The 22089-nt window shown below is 35.8% G+C and overlaps 1 protein-coding gene across 3 annotated transcripts in view; it reads right to left on the bottom strand.

The window, feature by feature from the left end:
• SYT1 (synaptotagmin 1) overlaps positions 1-22089 on the bottom strand; it is a 549783-nt gene that overhangs the window by 360637 nt on the left and 167057 nt on the right. For 2 of the 3 annotated variants that reach the window (XM_036300651.1, XM_036300649.1), the window contains exon 3: positions 8735-8795. The gene's annotated coding sequence lies outside the window, so the exon portion shown is untranslated. Of the gene's footprint in view, positions 1-8734; positions 8796-20279; positions 20374-22089 lie in introns of all 3 variants that reach the window. The other variant, XM_036300650.1, reaches the window with a different exon arrangement.

Below are 22089 nucleotides of genomic sequence, written 5' to 3' on the forward strand. Positions count from 1 at the left end.
GTATTAAAAATTGCTAGCCATACAATTATTAGTAAGCACATAATGTTTGTTGAAAATATTAAGCATGAAGAAATATATAATTTCTTAAGATTTATCTGGTAATTCTTCAAGAGTAATTTTTCATAATATATAGATTAGAAGTGAAATAGTAGTTGTAGAAAAATTGAAAACTAAATTTGCACTTCTATTTTTTTGGTCTAACTTTATATTTTTAGCTTAATTTTTTCCATCACCATTTATCACTTCTATGCCCTTTGAATCAACAACAACCTTCTATTATTCTATTTATTTTTAGAGAACTGCCAATTTAAGAATACTGCAAATCTTCTAAGGAACATTCAATGTATAAAAACATAAGGTAATCAAATAAAGACTGGCTAATTCTAGCCTGAGCAATTAAAGTGTGGCATATTTATGACTTAGAAACTATAAGTTGCCTTAAAATCATATATTTCTTCTGCTGATCATGTATACAAAACCAATTTTCTGGGATTAATTTTAGGGTTTATGATATTAAAAGAGACATGTCCCCAAAGCCACAAAGTCATTGCATTTCTATATTTGCATCTTTTGTTAGGGAACTGCAAAAAGATTCCACTTCAGACAACTAAATTATTCCATCAATTACAGAATATATGGATAAGTAAACTGTAATATATACATACAATGGAATATTATTCAACCTTAAAGAGGATGGGAATTCTGACCCACGCTGCAACCTTAAAGACATCATGCTAAGAAACACAGAAGGACAAATACTGTATCATTTCACTTATATGAGGCACCTTAAAGTGTTCAAGTAGACTGAAAGTAGAATGGTAGTTTCAAGGGCTGTGGGGAGAGGGAATGAGGAGTTAGTGTTTAATGGCAATGGAGTTTCAGTTTGGGAGGATGAAGAAGTTCTGGAAGTTGTATAACTGTAAGCAGGTACGAATACCTCTTTAAGTGGTTAAAACAGTAAATTTTATGTTACATATATTTTACCATAATTTTAAAAAGGTCAAAATAACCTTGAAATCCAACACTCAATGTGATGCTATCAGGAGGTGGGGCTTTGTAGGGTGACTAGTCCATGAGACTGGCGCCCTTAGGGTTAGTGCCCTTAGAAAAAGGGTAACAGCCCTCCTGCCCTCTTTTTGCCTCGTGAGGATAAAGTGAGAGGCCTGTCACTGGACGAGGGCCCCCACCAGAACACAGCAGGCTGGCACTCTGGGCACAGGCTTCTAGTCTCCAGAACTGTGAGAATTAATGTCTGTTGTTTACAAGCCACCCGGCCTATGACAGTTTATTATAGCAGCCTGAACTAAGGCAAGGGTACAAATGAAATAATTTTCTTTAGATTGAGGGGACACAAGTATTTACTTCATGAATCCATGCTTTTATAATTTGGGTATTTAAAAACTATAAAAATTAAAATGTAGGTAAATAGTATTATTTAGTCACGAACTTTAAATAAGTTACACTACAGGAGGAAAAAGCTGGTAAGTGTAGCCTACTCCACCTCACTGGCACAGCTTCTATCATGAGCCTCACAAGAACCAATGGGAAAACTTGTTGGTGTTAAAATAAATAAATTCTGGGCTCCTAAGTGGGTGATTAGAAGGAGGTATAACATCTCAAAAGCAGTGCAGGAATGCTGCCTTTAGGGCCTGGGGTTCCTGGCCCAATATCACCACCATACTACCTAGGTTCATCACTACAGGACCTCACCTGCCTGACATTCCTGATGTCATTTGCTTATTTGGGTTAAGAATGTGTGTATAGCGGGTGGAGGAGCAGACAGGAGAGAGGGGCTGATGTGAGTACCTGACCCCGTTCATTTTTTCCTACACATTTTCTCATGCCAGCTGCATTGAGGCGTTTTGATCAAGAGAAAAGTGGAGTTAGGAAATTTGAAGCCAAAACCACGTTAAAGAGACAGCAGCTTGAGAATATCAGATAAGAAGCAGAATCACAGCAGGAAAAAGCAAAGGTTAGGAAGAGAGGGAACAGCATGGAAGGCCAGCTCTACTTATTTGGCCTGGGTTGACTGAGTGTCAGGAAAAACGGAGAAACATTTTGTTCCTGCCTCCCTCTCATCATCCCATCCCCATTCCCAGTGCTGTAAATACTGTGGTTCAGCTTAGCCTGGGTTTTTACGGGTTTATTTGTGTGACTATGCTGAGTAAATATCCATCCTCTGAAATGGAAAGAAAACATATTAAGATGAATGTTGTAACACAACTCTCCCCTAGGTTGGGGGCTGGCTGTATATTTTCCATTATTTCAGCTGTTTCACTTACTGACAAATTTGACTTTGCCATTTGTGAAACACTGATAATAATAAAATCCAAAAGGAAAGGAAAATCCAAGACTAAATCCTTCATAGTTCAAATATCGCATACCTAATAACAAAATAAGTTCCCAGGAGATGTTAGAGCAAATTGTATCAATGCTAAACTCAAACCTAAAATGGATGAAGCAAAAACCCTGAGCGACTTACAAAAATACTGCTAAGAATTCTTGTCAAAATACATATCAGACTATTGAAAATTTATACAATAGCACTTTGGGGGTCACTGAATTAGCAAACCAATGCAGTTTGATCATTTGTTTAGAGGCATTATTTCCTCACTCTCCAACATCTTGTACCAGTTCATAGGCTTTGCCAGGATTCTTTTGAAAGCAATAGCAGGGTGAAGCAATTTATAATAACCATAGAACAGGGAACATAAATTGCTTAAATGTACAATGGAGCATATATTGAACCAGATTTCTCATATTTTAGAATAGAAGAGAAAATTGTTTGTAGTTTATATAAGGATTAAATTTTGAGGTAAGAAGAAAAATGGTGTTTACCATAAATTATATTTTACTGACACAGAAATAGTTATTGTTAAGATTGGGATGTGCTTATTTTTAAAAGCAGAACAAGATCTGGCATTAAAATGGGGAGTGGTGTTAATATTGATATTCTGCTTCAGTATTATAAATGTAATTTTACAGTACTTACAAAATAGCAACTAAAACAATAAAACCAAATGAAAATGGTGGATATGAAATTTACCAACAGAAAATCACTGAAATACTAAAAAAAGAGAAAAAATTTAAAAATATTATTTATCATGAGGGAAAGAGCAGCAAAATTAATAATTTTTTGTTGTTTGAGATTTCCTTGCTAAGAAAATTTTGTGATTTTAATTTCAGATATCACATACAAAATTTTATTTATTTTTTTAAGGGAGAGAGCGTTATTTTGTCATGCACTGATATAAAGCTGTCCTTTAAAATGATTCATACAGCCCTGGCTGGTTTTGCTCAGTGGATAGAACACTGGCCTGCAGACCAAAGGGTCCCGGGTTCGATTCCAGTCAGGGGCACATGCCTGGGTTGCGGGCTTGATCCCCAGTGGGGGGTGTGCAGGAGGCAGCCAATCAATGGTTTTCTCTCATCATTGATGTTTCTTTCTCTCCCTCTCCCTCCCTCTCTGAAAACAATAAAAATATATTAAAACAATAAAAAAAATAAAATGATGCATGCAATAACATGTGTTGGATGTAATTTATGTTTGAAAACTAGTTTACAGTGTTGTTAGGTTGATTTTCTCTGAAGAAAATAACCCCATTTTGACTCCAAAGGAAGTACTTTTCCGGTGGGGTACAAGGCCTTTTCGGGACCCTTCACAACAAAATGCACACTGATTCAGCTTAATTTATGGGGCCATGAAGACTGTCAAGATATCTCAAGAATTCCTTTTAAATGTTCTTAAATTATATTTATGAGGTGACATTGGTTAATAAAATTATATAGGTTTCAAGTGTACAATTCTATTATACATCATCTGTATATTGCGTTGTGTGTTTACCACCTAAAGTCAAATCTTCCATCAACATATATTTGATCCCCTTTACCCTTTCTTATGCCCCAACCCCATTCCCTCTGGCAGTCACCATATTGTTGTTGTCTGTGCCTATGAGTTTGTTTTGTTTGGTCACTCATTGCTTTTAGTCTTATATCCTACATATATGTGAAATCATATGGTTTTAACCTTTTTTTGTCTGACTTATTTTGTTTAGCATGATATTCTCACGATCCATTCATCTTGTTGCAATTGGCAGTATTTCATCTGTTCTTGAGGCTGAATAGTATTCCATTGTATATATGTACCACATCTTTAACCAATCATCAGAGGAAATGAATAGTCACTTCTCCCAAGAAGAGATACAAATGGCTAACAGGTATATGACAAGATGCTTAGCTTCACTAGCTATCAGGGAAATGCAAATCACCACTACGAGATACCACCTCACACATGTTAGAATGGCTATTATCAGGACAAGCAATAACAAGTGTTGGAGAGGCTGTGGAGAAAAAGGAACCCTCATTCACTGCTGGTGGGAATGTAAATTGGTATAGCCACAATGGAAAACATTATAGAACAGTGGTTCTCAACCTTGGTTGCACATTAGAATCACCTGGGAATCTTTTTAAAATCCTGATTTCTGGGCCTCATCCTCCGGAAATTCTGTTTCTTTGTTATGGGGTGAATGCTATCACTTTTCCATATGCTATTGGACTCTTCCCTATCAGAAGGAAAGTTGGACAAAGCCAACCCTCAGATTCCCTTACTCACTCTCTCTCTATATATTATGTGTGTAATATAGTAATTCTTTCTACTATAAACATCATCCTAATGAGCTATGTCTACATAAGGTTTTGGGAAGGTGGATATTAGGCAGAGTTTATATAAAATTTAACTGGAGTTTTGGTTTGAAGGAATTTTGAATTTTAAGAGGCATCTTGAACCCATTCAAGATCCTCCATTTTTAATATAAGCACTTTCAGTTTATGTGGCAGATAGAACAAATAGAGAGTGGTTACTTAAGCTAGTTTTCTCCTGAACTGCCACAAGCTATTAAGAGCTAGCATACATGACTTATCTGTCCCTCTAATGCCAGAGGAACTGATGGGCTAGATTTCCCAGACACGAGTGGGAATGAGGTTTTTGCGATATCTTCAGAAAATGAATTTTCTAAGACTCGCATGGGAGGATGGGATGTGGATGGAGTTACATTCCTCAGTTTCCAATGTCCCACTTCCCCCAAGCCAGTCCTGAAAGAGGGGCAGCTGGGAGTTCAGCAAGGCAGAAACGAGGCCAGTGCCCAGAGTTTCCATTCCATGTTGTATCCAGGTATAATTCAGTATGTAAGCTAATTAAAGTCCACCAATGCATATGTGGAGTCCAACATGGTGGTGAGCCATGTAGGCACAGGGGAGCACATCCCCCTGCCACAGGAATCCCAAGAGGGAGAAGAGAGAGCAAGAACTTCTGTTGTTTGGAAGTTTATATATTTAGGTTTCATGCACTTGCAGTGGCCACACCCATTTTGGTCACTGACTGGCTTTCAGGTGTGATTGACAGGTAGATAGGTAGGCCCCTTCCCATGTGACTCAGACCTTACTGGGCATGTGTCTCAACTTCTTCTGTCAAGTCCCTTCCCCCATCAATCAGGGGGGAGCAGACTTGGAGAGTGAATGGAATGCCTATGTTATTTGTTCTCTCCTTTCACTCCTTTCCTGTTAAGTAATAACCAGGTTATTACAATGGCATCACCTCCATAAATAAGGATATTAAAGGAGGTAATACCTATAAAATGAGACTATTAGATTAGATAATGTTTTCCTAGCTCTATGCTATTATTAAATATACACACATCTAAACTTTTTGATTACAAGGACCTGATACTTCAAATAGAGAAAGGTTTGATTATATGAAATTTTCGAGGAGCATCTGCAAATAATAGTTATTCTCTAATGCACCACAAAACACTTTCCTAGTTAAAATCTGCTTTCCATTAGGTCCTTTCTTACTGACTACTTCTTTTTCTATCTGATGTGTCAGGAAAGTGAGATGGTTAATCATAGTCATGCTTTAAGAGAGAAAATCAACCCCCAGCAGTATTTCAGGAGGTTTAGAAAATCTAGGATAATATGAATAGTTTCTAAGAAGCACTACTGAGCTTCTGAATGTTTTTAAAATCTATCCTCTTTGTTATTATCTAGTGTATTCATAATCTATAGAGAGAGGACCCATGGAGTTCTTAAAAGTACCATTGAATGTTCAGCAATTGAAGAGAAAAATTATTTCAAGATACAATCTCCAAAGGTTCTTTTCTTACCTTTCCTTATTTTCCTTAACTTTCTTAGGCACAAATCTTTTTGTGAAATTTATTCAATGTGCTCCAAAGATCTTCAGTAATATTTTAATCAACTATCCAAATCATTTTAAATCTATGGGGCTTTGAGGAAAAATTGTAAGTATTTTTATGGCTTTCTATGATAAAAATCTTTCAGTTATAAGTTTGATTCAAATACAAATAGTAAAAAGTCACTTATTCATGGGCTTACAACACAAGCATATAGTCTACAGATGAGGAAGAGAACTAGTCACTGTACTCAAATGTTCTCACCTTACATCAGGATTCATTCCATGTTCTGACACCTCTAATTCATGAATTCTTTGAAGGTCAAGACATGCATTAAGATACTTATGTTTTGACAGTATCATTTTAATTCTGAGTATTTCTCTTCCTAAACATTTTATAATTTTTTTAAAGAATAAATTATACTTTTTTAATTATTTGAGCTTGAATTAAGAGACATTTTTTTCTTAGAGTTATTTATGAGTGATTTAGTATGTAGTTGATACATTAAAGAAGGTCTGGGAAGAGGAGGTGTGGGATGTAGGGAGTCAGTGGCAAAAAAAAAAATCGGGGTGGGGGGGGGCATCTGTAATACTTTCAACAAGAAAGATAAATTTAAAAAAAACTAAGGACAATTAAAGCCCGAAAGGAAAAACTGCCCCAAACAACAAATGCACCAATAAAAGCATGCTTTCTTTCTTGAAGACATGTACATTATTTTCTCTGGGATTATTCCAATGAGCAGATCTCATTACTGGAATCAGTTCCCTCCAGAGTTTGCCATACTAAATAAAATTTCAATGCAATTATGAAAATTACAATTCAAATCAAATTACTTACGTGTCATACCTAAATAATGGACCAAATAACAAATAAGTCAGATCAGAAAAATGGCCACTGGTGGCTTCTCACAGTGAAATTATAAGAGACTAAGAAATTGGGAGGGGTAAGACAGATAATATCTGGCTCTTATATAAGGAGATTAAATATTCTATCATTTAAAAAATCTAACCTTTTTACAGTGAGTAACGTACAGAATTGAAATTACGTTTAAAAACTGAATTGTATGCATAAAAGCAAAACTTTGAGAGAGCCTAGCATTTTTGTGGGACAATTGCTAGGTGCTGAGAGACGTTAACTCTCTGGTCAGTAAGATGTTGAAAAAAAATGTCAAAAAATTGCTCATTTATTTCATATCTTGCAATTTATTCAGATGGGCAGAGCTTGCTTTTCTTTCTTTCTTTTTTTATTTTACATGAAAGGGAAATCTGATTCTTAAATTATCTTTCTTATATCCAGAACTATGTAAACTTATTCATAACCTGCTCTGTCACCTCAAAACAGCATTTCACATATTCAGAGTTAATTTTCAAATTAAGGAACAATTTTTGAAAGTTTTGGATCTTATAAATTTCAGATTTAAAGATTTACCCATAACTACAGCACAAAGTGAAGGTAGAGTGCTTGTGGAAAGTGAAGATAGACATGATATTCAGGGAAGTAAAGAAATATCTTTCTCTCATTGCTCCTTTGGAATAAGTACAATAAGTGAAATGCATTGCATCATAATCTTGATTAATTATGTTTAATCATTCCAACTAACATGTGACTTTACATTAAAGTTTTTTGAAAGCTAGAATTTTATTATGTAATATACTTTGTAGATATCCTAGAAAAATTACTTATGAATTTTTTTATATCACATACCTTTCTATTTATATATAGTTATCATTTTGTTAATTCACTACATTTTACATTAAAGTTTGTTTTAAATTTTAGAGAACTACATTTGCAAACTTGTCAAAACAATCATGGCATTAAAAGTGATATAAAGTGGTTCAAAGTGGATTTCTATCTTTAAAAAATTAATTTGATATTCACATATTCAAATTAATAATGTTTATATCTAGGAAATCATTATAATGTTGCCATTTTTATCATATAAATGATATAAAGAATGCATTTAATTTTGTTCAATAGAATCATATTTAGAAAAAGAATTATTAGTATCAAATAATAGCTATATTAGAAAAGACATGTCATAGTAAAGTTGTGAGAAGATAGAGAAGAAGTGTACTGATGAGATGAAGCTATAAATTTTAAGCCTGCAGATGGTGTTTCATAATTCTAATTTAATGCCTATAAACCCCCCAAGCATACTGATTCTGTTTAAAAGTTCGTTCAAAATAAATAAGTTTTGTATCACATACAGAACATGTGAGGCATCTGATTAAATTTTATTACTTTCTTCTTCTTTAGAATTTAAAAAAGATATGATGCTAGTCAAAAGATATGATGAAACCAACGTAAACATTTTCTGCCACAGAGATGTAAGACGAGGATTACCTTGGCTGCTTACCTAAGCGGATTACAGGATAAGTGATTTCAGGACTCCAGCAAACTGAAATTGAGTTATAGAAGGCTCCACCTACTTAGTATGTTCACCTCTTATCTGAGCAAATAGAAAGGTGACTATTTCTGTAAAAGAATTTTGAAGCTCTTCTAATTTTATAGAAGTGCTAGTATAATTATTTTGTCATAAAAGTACTTACTGTTCTGTTAGAAATTCGGGGTATTTTGGTCTCTGTTTTCTCTCTTCCAGATTCTTTTTTTCTAAAAAGAAAACAATACGCACAGTGGTGAGGTGACTATACATAGTTCAGAATCATTTCAAATTGTCATAAATATAATTGATACATTTTATGATTTAATACTTCTATTTAAAAATCTTGCAATGCATACATCCAAATAACAACATAATATATGTATATGTACTAGTATATATAGCATTGGATCGATAGGGATTTTAAAGTTGTGTGAGTAGTTTATACACTGATTTTCTGGAAAATTAATTGTGCTTTTAATACTATAATTTTTCAGTTTGAAACAGAAATAATACTAACCTAGTCAGATATTGTTAGAGAATATTACATTATCATATCCATTAAAGAAGAATCATACAATTTAATGCCTAGTGCTATATTGAGTATCAATATGAATATTATAAATCAACCTTATACATATCATGTTACTTTTGAATTTTATATTTTCACTAAAGTTAGGAGCATGGCATATTTTAAGAGCCAAATCAGTGTCCACGTATAACCTAATGCCACTTAGCATATAGATCAATCTGGATAGAGAGTAGATTATATATAAAATAAATCCATTAGGGGAAGGGAGAAAAATAATCTCACATTATTCAGAAAAAAGTACAACTTTCAGTTTATAGAGTAAGAAAACTAAGTCCTTCCCAAGAGTTACTATCAGGAATCACTTTAATGTAATAAAGAGTCAAGAATTTCTGATTTGGTTTGACAGTTACCAACCCACAAATAAAAAAATGTGATAGTGCTAGAGACAAGTCCCCTTTTAAGTATGTTCTCATCATTTTTACTCTTCAAAAAGTTTAGGTAGAAAGAAAACCAAGAGAGAATGGAATATATAAGAATAGATTCCTAATAGGCATGTTCCTCTGTTTTCAGAGTCTTTACAATGTTTATCTTCAACAAAACAACAACGCTTTCACACCAGCGCTCTGGGGATGGGCTCACACAGGTGCTCAGCAGAAAAGCTCGGAACTGACAGCGATAGCTCCAAAGCTGCATTTATTGCCACTGTTCAATGGGTAAGCCTCCGCGCTCTGCTTTCATTTTAATTCCTGCTTGAAACGCAACTCCTTTCTATGAAAATCCATTAGAAAGGGCAATGCAAAAAGGTGTTTAGATTTGTCTGGCTGACTTTTTAAACATGACTTTGAGGCACAATCAATTTTGGTAAGATTTCTATATATAGTTTCAGTCTACTGAACATATATTTTTTTCTTAAAACAAAAACGACAACAGAATTCTATAGATGTAGATACTGTGGTAACAAAGTGACACAGAAGTCTTTACAAGAAACATGGGGGGAAACCCATTAGGGAAAACGAAGGCATTCTAAAAAACTAACACTTGACATTCTATATATTGCACATTGTTGCTTAGCAAGGGGCAGGCTTCCCTAAGGGAAGGATTAAACAGTTTTTTTTTTGTTGTTGTTGTTTTTTGACTTATGAGCCATCTGCAGGGATTTGATTTCATGTTGGTTTTGCAGGCATCTATCCCAAGGATGAATGAGCAGGCCTGTTCTGTAGGGGACAGAAAATGATTTTATTTTTAAACTATGTGCTGAATATAGATGTGCCTAGTATTTTTCTGGTAGCTAATTTCTCTCTTTCATGTATAAACAACTCTCTTTATTTTAGAGAAAAAAGGGGAAAATAGCACAGTATGATTTTGCACTTTCCCTCCTCTATCTGGCTTTTCAGTAATGTAATGGGTATCAGTAGGTGCTGGTATTGAGACTTGGTACTGTTATGTGTTTGTACAATTCTTGTGTTTTAAAATGTATTTTCATTGAATTCAGAGAGGAAGGGAGAGGGGGATAGAAGTATCAATGATGAGAGAGAATCACTGATGGGTCGCCTCCTGCACGCCCCCTACTGGGTATGGAGCCTGCAAGCCGGGCGTGTGTCCTGACTGGGACTCTAACCATAACCTCCTGGGTCATAGGTCGATGCTCAACCACTGAGCCCCACTAGTCATGCAGTAAATGCTTAAAACAGAAACAATAAACAAACGAACATGAGTCTGTTTAGGTAGGTTTATATATTTTTTCACAAAACATTCTATACATTCATAGTCGATAAAGCTGATGACTCTGTCATGGTATTTTTATCCAGTTTTAGAAGAAGGCCTGACATGGGGGAAAAAAGTCAATTAGCTGGGAAATCAAACTGCTAAAATCATAATTCTATTTACGGAATAAGCAAAGCACTGCATGCTTTAGGCATTTTAAATACTACAAATCTTTGATTTTTTTTCTTTTCATTTTTTGGGGGAGGAACTATTTGCATTCATTTTAATGTTCGGCATTTAAAAATGCACAGCTGTGCTTTTTTTAAAAAGAGGACTTACTTTCAAGAATGACAAATAACTAATATTTACATCCGAACTTTGTTTTAAATATCCCAAAGATTTCATTTTGATGAAAATATATTGATTTTGAGCTTTTACCAAATATCCCACTGAGGTGGATCTTTATTTAGGGTTGGATTTGAAGCGTGTACTGTGAATTATTGCAACATGGCCCCTTGTAAACCTGCAAGCCCCAGGAGACTGAAATGACAACAGAATCCTTCTTCCAAGTTTTAAATTTCAAAACTGGAAAGTGTTGATAAACTCTGGCTTTCCCTTTCTGAGATTCCCCACTATTGAAATGCCTAAACTGTGGTGAGGACACAGTTACAGAGCTGATGTGCCATTCCCTCAGCACGGATAGCACTAATCCTAAGGGATTTTTTTTAGACATCTTTTGGCTTAAATTCTTAATCTTGGAACAGCAGTCAGCAAGCAGAGGTTACTTTAAAAAGAGACACTATCTAGGCCATTAATGACTGAATATAAGCTTTTAAACAAACAAAAAAGTGCATTGCAGGACAACTAAATGCATCGCATGATTCTTGATTAGATCCTAGACCATTAGGAAAAAACAATTAGCTATTAATAAGAGTATTGAGACGGTAGATGAAATGTGAATATGGACTGTGAATTATATAATGGTATTCTATCCATGGTAAATTGTCTGTGTTTGACAACTGTTCTGTATAATGTAAGAGAATGTCCTGCTCTTAGGGAATATACTAAAATATATGCTAAAGTATTTAGGATAAGGATAAGGCACACTATGTCTCCAACATATTCTCAAATGGTTTGGAAAAATATATGAATTGTGTATATATACACACATGTAAATATATATATATATATATATATATATATATATATATATATATATGCGATTGTTACGACTGGTCAACCAAATGGTCACTATGACGCGCACTGACCACCATGGGGCAGACGCTCAATGCAGGAACTTCCCCCTGGTGGTCAGTGCGTTCCCACAGCCAACCTCCCGTGCCCTGCCAACCTTTTGCAGTCCCTCCCCCGGCCAGCCGGATCAGCCCCAATTGCCTGCCAGGCCAAGGGACCTCACCCATGCATGAATTCGTGCACCGTGCCTCTAGTGTGTGTGTGTGTGTGTGTGTGTGTGTGTATATATATATATATATATATTATGAGAGAGACAGAGAAAATGATATAGGACAAAATACAAAATGTAAACAATTGGTTAATCTAGGTAAAGGGCATAGGAAAACTGCTTATATTAATCTGCAACTTTTTATGAGAGTTTAAAACAGCAAAACAAACATTACCAAAAAAAAGACCATAAAACTATTTTTTAAATTAAAAATGACCTGCCATTTTTCAGTATCTCTACAAAACATTACACTGAATTGTGGCTATTTTTATTTTGTTCATTAAGCACCGGATTGTTTCATTCTGTCTATAACTATAAAAGATACTGACATTTATCTGGGTGACTATTGGAGAGTATTAGGCACTAAAGGAAAATAATTGATCAAGTAATAAAGTAAACAAACAAATGTTCCATAAGTTAATGCAATTACTGCAGGGACCTGTGATGTTGCTGGCAAGAAGGCAATAATACAGAATTTGGACTCCCCTTGTTAGGAAGGTAGAAGGCCAAAAGATTGTGCCTCATAATTAGGGCAAAGACATATTTATATATTTTCTCTTTTGTGTATAACCATTGACAGCCATTTAGGAGGCTTAAGTCTACAAGCCTGTCCTCGTTATGCTAGAAGCAAATATTTACCAACCAAGATTGAAAAAAGGGGGGCAGGATAAAGGGTCTGCTCATTTTTCTGTTGTGACACTTTATTATCCAAGTCAAAACATACAAATACATTTGTTGGCAGTCAGAATTACAATAATCACATACTGGGTTCAACCATGTTTAACATTTTCATTATACTCAAAATAATTATTTTAGAATGGGGCGGCGGATATTGAGGCAGAATGACACTAAGCCAAGAGAGCCAGTTTGTATCTTGAAAAGGACAATGGGACTTAAAGGAGAAGCTTGGGGAAGTGAATTGGGGCTGAGTGACGATAAGGACATTATCAAAGCATGAAAAAGTAAAACTCTGTTTTAAAATACAAAGGTATAACAGAAAGTCACAGCTTAGGGAGAAGAATCCTGCAGAAGCACGGTGACAGGAGCAGAATTATGTCTATAGGGGCCTCTCTAGCCTCCAGCCCCTAGAATAGCACCTGCCATATAAATGAATATTGAATGAATACTATTATATATCGGCAAAAGTAAAATTTAGTGTCATATCATGCTAGTCAGCCTGTGACTTTAGGCAAATCATTTAATCTATTTTGACCTCAATTTTGTCAGCTGTGAAATGAGAGAGTAGAAACAGGTGATTCGCTAAGGTGCCTTCCAGCTCTGAGTATGTCTGTAATGGGTTCTGTTTATTAAAATGGGCAACTGTGAACATTTTTATAGAAGAGAATAGCCTGACATGAGTTTTAAATGAAGAGAAATGGGAGAGAAATAGAAAAGATGAATACAAGAGCGATGCATTGATTCAAATGATGGGATATAAATCTCACTGAAAGGACTTTAACATAAACGAGAGAACACAAAAGGCGATTTGTGGTTTTGGTTTGTATAAAGTGACAATTGCGTGTAGTACTGAGGCAGGCATTCCGGTATAGAAATCTTTATCTGTGCTTTTTATTACTACCAAAGTGACTCTACACACTCCCTGCTTCCACATCTAGCGTCCTCAGGTGAACAGTAGTGAGGATGACTCAAAAGAAACCATCAAATGGCAAGGAGTTTATGTAAATGGTCTTTTACTGCAAGCCATAGAATGGGCACGGCCCAGCTTAGAGAAGAGAAAGCTGAGACGCTCATAGGATCCATACGTAGTTCCATGAGCTGAATTCATGGAACATAACTCAGGACCCACCAGGCACAATTGCCGACCTCTCCATGGAGCCTATAATAGCCAGCACTGGCTTCCTCCTGTGTTTTGTCTCCTACCTGCTTGTGGAGCACTTACGTTCTATAACGCACAACTTAGCCCTCACTTGACATGATCTCATTACTTTCCCCACACACATCTATGCTGATTTTATATTAAAAACTAGAGGAGGTTGTGCTCTATAATTTGTATTTCCCTACGACAGGTAGTGCTTAAAATGAGTAAATGCTCAACAATGCTCATTCCTCCATGGAGGTGAACAGGATATACTTTGAGCTCAGAAAATGAACCCGAATGCTGATTGTCAGTTTCCCAAAGTGACTTCCTGGCCATCAAGCATAGTTGATGACCTTGGGACTCCTGTGAAGCTCCTAATTTTCTTTCATCTTATCATCCTATTGCCCGAGGCATATACTTTTTTGTTGTTGTTGTTGTTGAAACTAGAAAGTTCTAGTCACGTATCCTTAAAGGCACCTGAAACTCTAACTTGAAGTAACTTTGCCATTTCAGTCTGATTCATTGCACAGATGAGGAGGGACCACTTTTTCCAGCTTTGTCAGAACAGAGCACAATGTTTTTTATAATTCTGTGTTCAAATCAAGACTGCTTGTGGCAATATCCCTGTAAGAAAGTTGGAGGGAAAGTGACAGCAAAATTAGTGTCTCTGTGGGTAGCAAGGGGTTAAAAGGGAGGCCTGCACAAGGGAGAGAGAAAACAAAAGGATTGGACTATTTTCAAAGGGTGTTGATTTCTATAGAGATTCTAGCACTGCAACAATTAGACTGTGAAGAATATTTAGGTAAAATAGATGCATGCATAATTTCTGGCGTTATAAAAAGGAGAAGCCAAACAAACACCTTTAAAAGGGCTCCACGGGACCTAGCCAGTTTGGCTCAGTGGATAAAGTGTCGGCTTGTGGGCCAACAGGTCCTAGGTTTGATTCTGGTCAAGGGCATGTACCTCAGTTGCAGACTCCTCCCCGGCCTGGATGGGGCTCATGCAGAAGGCAACCAATCAATGTATTTTGGCCCATTGATGTGTTTCTGTCTGTCTTTCCCTCTCTCTTCCACCCTCTAAAAATCAATGGAAATATATCCTAGGGTGAGGATTAAAAAAATAAATAAAAGGCAACATGGTAGCTGTAAAAATGGCACATTTCCTAACAGGACAGAGGTTGTTGGTAAAATGACAAGAATAGAAATAAGTTTACTCGGCCTTCCCAGTCATTGGGGAGAGTGGGGCAGCAATCCTATATACAGATTTACAGTTGAACGAGAGAAAAGGATTTACATAAGCCTTGTTTGGCTGCAAATTCAAGCTCTGCAAAGTGTCTTTGAAGAAATAAGTGGGATGTTGGGATATGACAGGAGATCTTTATAGTTCTGTGCTGACTGGTGCAACTTTAATGCTTTACTATACTACAAGTTTAGTTTAGCACTATGAGAAGGTATCAACCTGGAACTTCAGGGCAGCCACAACTAAACCATAGCCAAGAAATAGTCTTCTGTTTCCTCTGTTTAACATCTATTTGGGGAATAATGTCAAGATAAACTAAAAAAAAATTACGTTACACTTATTTCTCATGTTACACCTATTCTCCAGACATCATCTCTGTCTAACTTACTGGTAAATAAAAAGAGTGTACAAATATAAACGTCTATATAGATTGGTTCAAAGGTGTCCGGGATCTTGACCTTCACATGAAAACTGCCCTCTCTCAAGATTCACTCTGGGAGGTTAAATGCCTAATTTTTTGAGAAGCAACATGACTAAAAAAAATAATTTAAACTGTTATTTAATAAGCTGAATTCAGCAGATTGCATATATTTATCTCATTCAACTTCATGGGACATGGTGAAGTAGGTGTCAAGTCTCCGTTTACATTGGAATAGACTCAGTTCTCAAGTTCTTAAGTGCTGGTAAGTGGTGGAACCAGGATCTAGACTCAGCTCTTCTGAATTTGAATCCAGTGTTTCCCTTGCAACAAAGTCTCTGTAGTAATTGAACTGACTTTAATAAGACAGAAAACCTATATTTTCTAGACATTCTTTCATTACTTATTAGATGTGCATCACCTGAAGCAATAGAAATAAGTTTTCTGCATGTTAATTGCTTTATCTGTAAAGGGGGTGACAATACTAACCTAAGGGAAAAGACTGGGTTAACTGATTTATTGAGGTATCTTTGATTTCTAAATGTAATTTACACATCTAATCTTAGAGGAACAAAAAGCCTTAAAATAAAAGCCTTTTCAAGGAATGTTCAACATGCCACCATTGAGAAATTCATCAGTACTTCTGGAACTTTTATAGGAATATCGTTATGCCTATATTAAGCAAAGATTCCCAGACTAATACAATAGTTTCACCTACACAGGTGAATTTAACATTGTGGGATTATCTTCAGGATATATTTATAAGAAGCACATAGCATTTGTCATAAAATTTAACTCCAAACATCTACATACTTCATATAGAATTTTAGTAAGCAGGAAATAAAACTGTATCGCCGTAGAAGTCTAGAGATACATTTTCTCTTAATTAGAGTCAACAAAATCTGAGCAAATATCTAAGTTAAGATATTCATATCAGGGGGATGGCTAAAATATGTTAATGGGATGACTTGAAAACAGGACAGTCTGTGTTAACTCAAACAGCCACACTCTTAACTCTTTAAATAGATAGCACTTTTTAAATCATAAAAGCTCTTTGAGTCAAACAAACAAACAACTTTACTTTGGAGAAAACACATTTTAAAAGCTAGTTCTTAGATGTAGATGTGTGGGAGTTGGAAATGGTAAGAATTTCAAAGAATAGAATGTGATTTCCATTCTGAAAGAGATTACATATGAAGTCATAGTTTCAAAACACTAGACTCTAGATTCCCCTAACAATGAATGAAAACAAATCGATACATAGAAAAGGCCACAGGGGGAAGGATACAAAAAGATGCTTGCCATAAGTAAGGAACGTCCACCTAATTCTGATAAAATAATTATTTTTTTAAATGACCATAAATGGAATCTTATAAAAATCTATATTAAATGGTTTATTCAAAGAATTCATAGATGTTTTAAAACCCTACATAGTCCCTGGCTAGTGTGGCTCAGTTGGTTGGGCCTTGTCTTGTGCACTGAAGGGTTGCTTGTTGGATTCTGGGTCAGGGCACATGCCAGGGGTACAGACTCTATCCTTGGTGGGGTTTGTGTTGGAGGCAGCCAATTGATGTTTCACTCTCCCTCTCCTTTCCCCTCGCTTTAAAAATCAGTAAACTATTCTTTAAAATAACCCAACCAAACTTCAATGTATTTGAGAGACATGGTGAATATCCATCAAATTATATGGGAAATGTATAGTTGTGACACTAAATTTTTCAGTAGAGAAAGTAGTTGGGTGCTCTAGCATTAGAAATTTAGGGGAGATTTCAATAAAATTTCACTTAAAAAGTTGACGTCATTTTACTTGTGTTTGAAAAAGATTCTCATTTCACCCATGAAATGATACAATGAACAGAAAAACAGCAGCTCAAGTGAGGCAATAACATGGGTGAGCTGTTTTCTCAGCTTCTATTCTTTGATTCTTTAGGTGTCTAATGTGAATGGCAGCTAATTTTCACTGACAAAAAGAATATAATCAAGATGAATTGCTTAGGACTAATTCCTTAGAACAGACAGATTTCCTTGGATGTAGGACTCTAGGCAAGGGGTATAAGGGCCTGAGGATTGGCCCTCTGACAGAAAACTCAACTAAGAGGCCAAGCTTCAATTTGAAATTAAAAATTCTTTGGTAATTACATACTAAAGCGAGTTAATTTTTACTATCTCTTAATGGTGTCACTGGAGTATTTGCCATAGAATCACTAGCATTGTAATTTCCTCTTTAGATATAGTTTAAGGTCATATCATTTTTGAAAAGGAACTGATTTTATTATAGTCGCTTCCATATCCTTGGTATAAGAAACATTAGAAAACAGTCATAATAATTCACTTTACAGACTTTAATGGAGACTATGTGATATCTACCATGTGGATCTTTAATTTTACTAACAATCATAACATGGACTATATTGTCAACATAATGAAAAAAAAAATGTAAATATTAATTATGTTAAGAAGAGTGAACTTGATGGCAGAGGCTGATGGGAAGCGCAGACCATTTTCTAGTTGACTACAATCACAGTCTTATTGTCAATACATTAGAGGTGGCCCCAGGAGAAGCCACAGTTCCATCTCTCTAGCAGGCAAATCACACAAATGTTTTTAAGTTTCTATAGTGCTATTCTTCAAGCTGCGTGGAAAAAAGAAGTAGGAGAAAAGGTCCCTGTCCATAAAATGCCAATTCATACCTTTATCACAACATGTAGTACATTATGATAAACTCTGTTTTTGTTGTTTAACCCCATGATAATGAAAGCTCTGGTTGTACAGTTGAATCAGTGAGCTACACAGACACACCTAATGCTAGCCAGCTATGCTTTTTGTTTTTATATGCACATGAAAAAGTTAATTGATTTCTATAAGGTGCTTAGTTATTACATAGACATGAAAATAAATTTCAATTATCTCCTATGTTATTTATTTAGATTTATCTATTTTTATAAAGCTTACATAATTAAATAAATATTGTGATCCTCGATGGAATGGAAAGGGTATAGGACATACTTGCTATGTGTGGGTATAGATTCTAGTATTTCCCATGAGTCGGAATTCCAATTGCAGAATATTGTTCTTATTATATACTATCCCACTTTTTTCTTTTTCAAGGTAGATAACTGCTACCCATTATACCTTTATCTCTTGTCAATTATGCACTCATTCACTTTGAGGGCCTAAGAGAAAGAGCTAGGGTTAACTGTATGATGTATTAATATGAAAGTTACATGACAGGTTACCAACAAGGATTGTCACCTTAACAGGGAGTAAGAGCTAACAGACTTGGTTAATTAGAGATATTCAAGCCAAAAATATAAAATTCTCCTGAGTGTTCTGATAAGCTATAACAGATTACCCAGGATCTTAAGAAGTTATTTCTATGTCACATTGCCTTCATGTTTCTTTATTAAAAATAAGCAAGTGCCAAGAAAATAAGTTAACATGAAAGGCCCAATCAACACACTGAGCACAGAGGATCAATGTAGCAAAGCAGTATGGGTAGTTTTCTTTTGATTAGGTAATGTCTTACTTAACTTTGTGCTACAAGATATTGTAAGGCACATTTTTTAAAGTATATTAAGTATACTTTAAAGTATAACATTTTTGTTTCTTTCTGTTAGTGTTTTTAATACTAAAATTCATGACACATTGAAGAGAAAGACATTGCCTGATTTGAAATCACAAATTTCCCATAGTTTCTTCTATATGGCACTGACAACCTAGATCCAAGAGGAAAAAATAAAAGTATAGATAGTGAAGCAAGCCTGACACAAAAACTAAACACAGCCGCACTTAAATGTATTAGAATTTATACTATACAGTGGTTAGAAACATTGAACATTCTATTAAGGTTACTGTTTACACATGGCTGACTAAAGAAGAAGAGCATTATTTTGATAATACAGTTGGCTCTAAATTACTATTACTTGTGAAATGTTACCTTAGGACTTCTTAAAGAAATGTCTATTATAGCTATTATTAATTAACCAAGTTGTAATTACCATATAATCTTCAATGTTTACACAGCACATCTATATAAATAAAATTTCATTAAAGGTTCATTAGCTAGAGAATAGCACTACATGCATAGAAAATATTTTAATTTCACTAATTTTACAAGTACACTAAATTAATCATCAAGTTGCATATGCCTCCAAATCTGGATGGTAGGACAAGGGAGTGCACATTTGTTTTCATGTGCTATTTTATTTACCTTTTCTGTTGCTCAGTTTTGAGAAGCATTAAAAAGTATATTTGCTCCAACCTCACAACTTTTCAGAACCAACATTAGTCACTTTTTTTTCTGGCTTATGCAATGTAATGTACTAGCACAGTGTGTAGATTAAAAAAGAAAAGAAAAGAAAACACAATTTGTACTGTCGATGCTGATGTATGGAGTAATTTTCTCAGACTCTTTCAATGCAATCTGCAAATGCATTAACAAAGGCTATAAAACAAAACCAATCTGCACTACCCATAACACACAAGGGCGAGATATTGAAAGTGTGAAAGCATAATTGATATCTGCATTAGTAGAAATTACCTCGAAACGAGAAAGTATCCTACTACCATGTAGGACTTCAAAAGCCACATATATCTTGTGCAGCTTCCTGAATAAGAAAGTAGCGTTCCAACCACTGAATAGAGAAAAAGGAGATATTTGTGTGACTATTGTTAATATAAAAGAGTCCTCTCAACACTCTTTGAAAAATCTATTACTGTTATTATTTTCATGCTGAATGACAGGAACCCCTACATACATTTTCTATTTCCATTTCAACTACTCTTTTGCTCTCAAGACAAGGTCAGCTTTAAAGTGTAGTTTTTACTTAAGGAAAAGCATAGAGTCTTCTTTCAACTACACAATCGTCATGCTGATATATTTCATTGCTTCCCAATACCACATTCAGGAAAACAAGCACATTTCTGACCAAAAATTAGACTGCATCATTAACCATTTCTCAATAACACCTAAATATCTAATACTGCATTATAATTCTTTTTTTTGGGGGGGGGTGTCATTAATATAGGATCATAATCTAACAAAGATGTAGTGAGTGACTATTATGTGCCACTCCTATGGATACAAAGGCTTACATTGTACACGTGGACTTTACTCTCATGGAGCTTGGAATCTCCTAAATAAACTTGTATCCTCTAACTTTCTCCCTGAATAGCAATCAGCTCTGTCCATATTCGTTTAATTCTGTGTATTTGAACTTTGAACCTCTAAAGCAGTGGTTCTCAGCCTGTGGGTCGCGACCCCTTTGGTGGTCGAACGACCCTTTCACAGGGGTCGCCTAAGACTATCTATCCTGCATATCAGATATTTACATTACGATTCATAACAGTAGCAACATTACAGTTATGAAATAGCAACATCTCATCTAATGGATTTGGTGATATTTAATATGCCTCTTTTGTTCTTTTATTCTGATGAAATATGGAGATCTCTATCAATTAATACTATGACTGCACAAAGAAATGGGCAAGATCAAATACCTCAGACTGTACATATCCATCCTCAGACTGGCAACTGACCATTAAATTTCAGCCAAGGATTGATGTGAATTGCATTGCCAACCCGATCTCAATTTATTTAAAGCAATTTCAAAATAATTGATGTGATGCTATACCCTTAAATTAATTGCTGCAAATAGAATCTATCTTAATATAGCTTAATATGCTTTTAAATATTTCTATTGTCCAAGTTAAATAGTATATTATGTTTTAGTTTGACTACTTCTGAAAAAAAAAAAGAAATTCATTTGCTCAGACACGTGGTGTGATGTTATTCAATCACTAGAGGCCCAGTGCACGAAATTCTTGCATTGGCAGGAGAGGGGAGTCCCCAGCCTGACCTGTGACCTCTCACAGTCTGGGAGCCCTTGGGAGATGTCTGACTGATTGCTTAGGTCCTTGTGGGGAGCGGGCCTAAGCCAGCAGTCGGGCATCCTTAGCAGTGCTGCAGAGGCAGGAGAGGCTCCCACCACTGCTGCTGTGCTTGCCAGTCGTGAGCCCGGCTTCTGGCTGAGTGACGCTCCCCCTTGGGAGCACACTGACCACCAGGGGGCAGCTCCTGTATTGAGTGTCTGCCCCTTGGTGGTGTGTGTTACAGCAACCAGTCGTTCTGCCATTCAGTTGATTTGCATATTAGCCTTTTATTATATACTAGAGGCCCGGTGCACAAAAATTTGTGCACTCGGGGGGGGGGGGGTCCCTCAGCCAGGCCTATGCCCTCTCACAGTCTGGGACCCCTCAGGGGTGACCACTTGCTGGGTTAGGCCTGCTCCTCGTGGGGTTGGGCCTAAGCTGGCAATCAGACATCCCTCTGGCAGCCCGGCAGCCCTCAG

This window comes from Myotis myotis, unplaced genomic scaffold (genome assembly GCF_014108235.1).
Source record: "Myotis myotis isolate mMyoMyo1 unplaced genomic scaffold, mMyoMyo1.p scaffold_m19_p_3, whole genome shotgun sequence".
Taxonomy (NCBI): Eukaryota; Metazoa; Chordata; class Mammalia; order Chiroptera; family Vespertilionidae; genus Myotis; species Myotis myotis.